This window comes from Aulostomus chinensis, chromosome 13 (assembly GCF_037954235.1).
Source record: "Aulostomus chinensis isolate RoL2024-O1b breed Wild chromosome 13, RoL_Achi_v1.0, whole genome shotgun sequence".
NCBI classification, from domain to species: Eukaryota; Metazoa; Chordata; class Actinopteri; order Syngnathiformes; family Aulostomidae; genus Aulostomus; species Aulostomus chinensis.
The window spans coordinates 13,537,874-13,544,030 of record NC_141332.1 but is presented as its reverse complement, the minus strand read 5'-3'; the positions used below and the strand labels follow the sequence as shown (position 1 = coordinate 13,544,030).

General features: G+C 46.4%; 1 pseudogene; it reads right to left on the bottom strand.

Moving 5' to 3' along the window:
* Nucleotides 1-1,064: 1,064 nt before the first annotated feature.
* LOC147250951 (aminoacyl tRNA synthase complex-interacting multifunctional protein 2-like) lies at nt 1,065-5,402 on the bottom strand (annotated as a pseudogene).
* Nucleotides 5,403-6,157: the final 755 nt, after the last annotated feature.

Sequence of the window (6,157 nt, the reverse complement as noted above, 5' to 3'; positions counted from 1 at the left end):
TCATCTTTCAAAATGGAACAAAGCATTTAGTGGCAACATACAATTTAACATTTTACTGCCTCATCAACGCCGAGGCTCATACTGATTTTGTTTTGGGGTGTTGCTCCTGCTGGGGACAATAAAAATAAAAATGAAGTTGAATGGGATCTCAAATTACACTCATTTACTTGGTTTTGATTTCATGTTCTGAAAGTCAGACTTTCCACTTGACTGGCACTCTTTGTCGGAGAGAAGAGTCTCGCAGCTTTTCATTACTTCCACCAAGGAGCTAATAAAATCTCCAAACTGGTGGAACTTTCTAGGCCACCGGCAGTACATCACCACGGGTAGTATTTCCCGGTAATAGACAAATTTTAATTAAATTTCTTAAACCCGTGTAGAATGGTTGAAAAAATTATTTTTTTTTTGCTTCTGGGGATCATCTTGTTGGTGTTCTAGATCTACGATCCAGAAGAACTGTTTTTGATATAAATGTCATAATCTCCCAAAAATATTTAGCATATTTTAATGAAATTCATTGAAGCAATGTATTTTAATCAGAGGAATGACAATTCAAAATTCCCTGCATCCCGTTCTTCATCAGTCATCTGGCAGACTTAACATTTCTGATCACATTTTGATGTTTATATCCCGTATCCACTCTCTTAGGTACGCGTTCTCCAGTGCTTACTGGTTGTGGGCCTGCGATGTGCTTTTGGCTCTCAGACGTCGTTCTGACCCCAGTTTATTGGGGTCTAACTGCTATTTGAGGAAAATTTTATTATCAATGTATGCATCAAAACATGCGTCTCTATTGGAAGAAGTGTGTGTTACTTTTTGGTGGCAAATTGAACAACCATGGTAACAAAATTCTATCAAAACTCAGAAAAAAAAAATCCCATTGAAATGAATGAGGACTGCGTGTGACAATGGTCAAGTTTGTGTCATTTGTATCAAGAGATTAACACTTCTTTATTTAAATTTGAACCAAAGTGGATGTTTTAATGATAAAAAAAAAAAGGTGAGGTGAGGCTGTGTTGCAGCACGGCGCAGCAGCAGGTAATGTCTGGCAGAGAGAGCTCCTGCTATGCAATCCACAGCCTGCTGCCAAGGGTGGGGGCTTGGTCCACTGCACTGCCCTCTGACAGCTGGAAAAAGGTGGCGTCCATCCAGGAGTTCACCAGTGTGGCGAGGGGTGGGGTCAGTGGGCCAGCCGCTGAGCAGCTTGAACAGAAAGTGTGCTGCGTTTCTGTTCCCTCCTCCTCCAGGGGGCGCATGTCCTTCCCCGCATCTCTACTCTGGGGACGTCCTTCCAAATCAGGATGAAGCCCAGCTCAAACTGCTGCTGGTTGTGGCTGTCAGGACGACATGGGCCGAGGCAGGACATCGGCTGTGGCGGCACATTTTGAGTGAGGAGTGCAAGTGAACGTTGGACAGTACACGATAGTGCTGACACAGCAGGCTGTGGAGCACCAGAAGAGTCCGAGGCGGCCATGCTGGGTTGACATTAATCGCGATGTCTCGTAGAACTCCGTGATTCTGGCCCAGTGTCCAGGCTGACTGGCTCTTTGATGGTTTGGCCAGGGAGGCTCGTGCTGACTGGCAGGTCCAGATCATCATCATCTTTCACGGCGGCCAGGTCCTCCTCTGTACCTTCCAGCTCATGGAGTCTCCTCATAATTTCATCCTGCTGTCTTACCAGAGGTTCCACTGCTGGGTTGATGGACCTCTCCTGGTATGGGACGTGGTAGAGGATAGATAGCACGCTGACAGACCGTTAAAAACAAAACTGTGGCCATGGAGTTCTCCTGGGTCAGCAGTCCTACCTCAGCATGGGTGAGCTCTGGTCCAGAGAGGACCTGGGTGGGCCCTGTGGAGGACTGTGACTCCATCACTGTCCTAACCCTCATCATCCTCCAGCACTGAAAGGCATCAAACAACTTCATGCAAGATGTCTTTTTTTTCTGGTCTGGGATAAAGTCCTCGGTGTCTCACTGTTAAAAAACTATCATATACGAATTTTTATATGGCTGTAAACTATAAAATAATCAACGAAAATTAATGGAAACGGATCCATTATTAGCCTCTCATGATAAAACAAAGTGTTCTTTCATTGCTGCTGGCTGCTGTAAGTCAATGCTGCAGATGCTCTCTCTACTACTTATCCACAGGGCTAAATTTACTCAGTTTACTTGTTATCCAGGGTTTAATTTTACCCCTTGAAATAACTTAATTAACATGTACTGCACGTTTTGATGGGTTATCATGCTTTGCTTTAATAACCAGAGTATGGCGGCGCTTTAGGGGATTGTGACGATGCATTTGAATGAGAACTTGTCACCTCATACGTTGATAGGTGAACATGCCTGTTCATACTAACACAGAATCAGACCTCCGTGGTCATTTGGGTATTTGCATTAAACTAAGGTGACATTATCTAACAGGAGGTGTGTTGGACAGGAATGTTCAGGGTTCTTTCTGTAGGAGGGAACTCAGGAAAAAGTGGAGATTTTTTCAATGCAGGAAAGTGTTTTGAATTTAATATTAAGTAAACAAGAGCTTGATGAAATTCACCTTGGTATTTAACTCAATGAGGGAGAAAAAAAAAGAACCTGTTTTTCTGGCTGCACAATGGGATTTTGTAACAGGGATGTTACTCGATATTCCGTGAACCCCCCAGTTGAGGAACCTTAAAGAAAAGTCTGATAAGAATACTGAGTTTAGTTTGTCACGAGACTTTTTTTACATTGATCAGTAACACTGAGCAAATGTGATGTTACAATGCAGCACAACAAACTGGAGAGGGACATTTTTTTTGAGGCATTGTGAACAAGCACAAAAGACATTTTTGTATTTGGATGACACAGAAGAAGGCAAAATGAGTAACCATCGTCTACATTAATAAGCCTGTCGTTGGAGCCTGTGCTGCTTGGTCATCATGACATGTGGAACACGAGTTGGAAGGACCAGAAAAAAAAATTCCATAATTCCATATACTGTAACTTTTGAAAACAGACCACTGACATGCTCCTGCTGCTTGATACTTTTGTCTTCTGTAGATATTAAAATTTAGTGTTCTATCACTAATAGGACACCTGTTTGTCTATCAGCTTGTCATACCTTGGAACATTAAGGATGCAGTTTATAGAACTCAGAGTTCTATAAACTCTTAAAACTGCTTTTTAAATCGATCTGCATCAGATGACCTCACATCTTATTAGCTAGTGTGGCAAAAGGAAGGGGCAGGGAAAGGGAAAAACTGGAAAAACAGGGCCACCTGCAGAATCACGCCAACCAGTAGTAAGTCACGCAGATCCATTTCAAAAGGGAGGACAGATTTCCAAAAACATATATTTATTGGTTACGATTTAGTGACTCAAAAATAAGGACAGGCCACAAATGTACAGAGCCTTAGAGTCTATGCAAATTATAACAAAAATGAATAGACCAGAACAGGGCTATTGGACATGATTTGTGCTTCTCTCCGTAAGAAAACCCCTACAAACCAAACCACCATGTGTCACAATACATTAAAAGCAAGTGAGAGGGGACCACCACCAGGAAGCCTGCTGCACAACTCCTGTTGTGGAAAAGAGAGGAAAAAAATATTAAAATACCTAAAGGGGACACTCAGGCAAGTTAACAAATATGTACACTAGTGACACACCCATCCATGCATCCATCCATTCTCTTCCGATTGTTCCTATTAAGGGTCGCGGGGGGGGGGGGGGGGGGGGGGACTGGAGCCTATCCCAGCAGCCTTCAGGCGAGAGGCAGGGTTCACCCTGGACAGGTCGCCAGTCCCATCCCAAGGCCAACACATAGAGACAGACAACCATTCACTCTCACAGTCACACCTACAGTCAATTTAGAGTATCAATCAGCCTCGTCCCCTCTTGATGTCTTTGGACTGTGGGAGGAAGCTGGAGTACCAGAGAGAACCCACACAGGAACAGGGAGAACATGCAGACTCACACAGAAAGATCCCGTGCTGGAGCCAGGACCCGAACCAAGAACCTTCTTGCTGTGAGGCGACAGTGCTAACTACTGCACCACTGTGCTGCCTGTGACACACCCAAACAGAAAATAAACCCTAGAAGCAAGCAAGTGAGAAAATCGTAGTCCTTGTCATCCTCTGCTTATTCGGGTCCAGGTCACAGGGGCAGCAGCCTCAGCAAAGAAGCCCAGACTGTCCTCTCTCCAGACACTTCCAACAGCTCTTCTGGTGGAATCCCAAGGCATTCCCAGGCCAACTGAGAGATAAAACCCCTCCAGCGTGTCCTGGGTCAGCCCTGAGGCTGCTTCTTGGTAGGACATGCTTGAAAAACCTCCTGGGGGAGGCATCTGATCTCAAATGACTCCTCTTGACATGGAGGAGCTGCAGCTCTACTCCAAGCACCTCCCGGATCATCCCCATCTCAAAGCTAGATCCCAGCCAGCCCAGCCGGGGAAATGAATTCTGTCTGCCTGTACTTGCAAATCAAGTTCAGTCATTAGCAAAAGCGACTTCCTTTGGTACAAAGGCTGAATGCCCTTTGTTAGGGGCCATCCACCCCATACTCCTGGAGTACCCCCCACCAGGATGCCCCTAGGAACATGGTCATAAGCCTTCTCCAAATCCACAAAGCACATGAGGACAGGTTGGGAAAACTCCAATGCTCCATCTGCAACCTGGCAAGGGTAAAGATTTGATCACATACCACACTGCTCCTCTTCAATCTGAGGTTTGACCATCACCCTGACCCTCCTCCAGTACCCTGGTGTAGATCTCTCCAGGGAGGCCGAGGAGCTAGAGCCCCAAAATAGTTGGACCACACAAAGGCACCGCCCCCCCAACATCCACACAATGTTGCACAGACATGTCAACCAAGAAAGCCCTACAACATCCAGAGCCTTCAGATATCCAGGGAAGGTCTCATCCAACCCCAGGGCTCTGCCACCATGGAGTAGTTCCACTACCTCAGAGATTAGACAACTCCACCCCAAGTCCTCCCTGGCAGACGTGTTGGTGGGATTGAGGAGTTCCTCAAGTATTCCTTCCACCATCAACTTATCTCCCCAATTGACATCAGCAGCCTCCCATCACCACTGTAGACAGTGAGAGAAAGTTGCTGCCTTCCCCTTCTTCAGGGTCTATTGATAATCATCCTCCATGGTCTCACTGGACTCCGCCCATGCCCGAGTTTTTGTCTCGGGGACCACAACGGCTGCACACTGCTTGGCCCACTGCTATCAGCTGGCTTCCTCTGGAGACCCACAGACCAGCCACACCCTGTAGGACTCCTTCAGCTTGATGGCTCCCCTCACCTCTGTCTCCACCAGCAGGCCCCAGCAGCCTTGCGGCCGCAGCTCACAACAGCCACCTTGACAATGACAGAGTGAAACAGGGTCCATTTCGACTCGATGTCCCCCACTGCCTCCATATAAATAACAGAAATTGACCACCACTGTAGAACCAAAGGAAAACACAGATAATTAGGAAACAAAACCCCAAACTCATTTGTGAGCAGGGACCAGATGTACAGTATTAACTACCATTGATTGCCAGCAGCAATCCACACAGCTGGATATTAAACTAAAGTAACCACAAAAAAAAAAATAAATTACAGAACAAAAAGAAGCAAAAAGATAGAGGTCAATCAATCTGGAGTTGTGGTGAGATGGGGAGGGGCCAAAGCTAAGTGAGCAGTAGGCACACGACGGGATTACTGTGCCCGTTAGATCTGCTCATAGGCAGCTGCAGAAAATGGAGCGGCTGCACCGGGGCTGGAGGCCGTGGATTGCCATCTCTTGGAATGCGCAGCTGGCGGCACACGTCATCATGCTGTGCAATGTAGAATCACAGAGCACAGGAGGAAGGGGAGGCACAAGCAATGGCCTCAACAGCTCCAGCAGACAGAAAGATGGATTAATTTAATATAAGGCTAATAGGGTTAGCAGACAGTGTATACACAACAAAAAGACAAGCTTACCCGAGCGAAGACAGTTTAACTCCCCACCAGACACACACCCCATCTCCCGGTGAGAGCTGTGAGCAGACGCCATGCTCCTGGACGTCCCCCAGAGGTACCCACCAAAACGACGCGGCCAACCGCTGTAAAACAGTCACAGCGACAGTTGTCACACCACGAAACCTTACGAAATAACTTCTGTAGCAGCACCCATGGTTACATTTGAT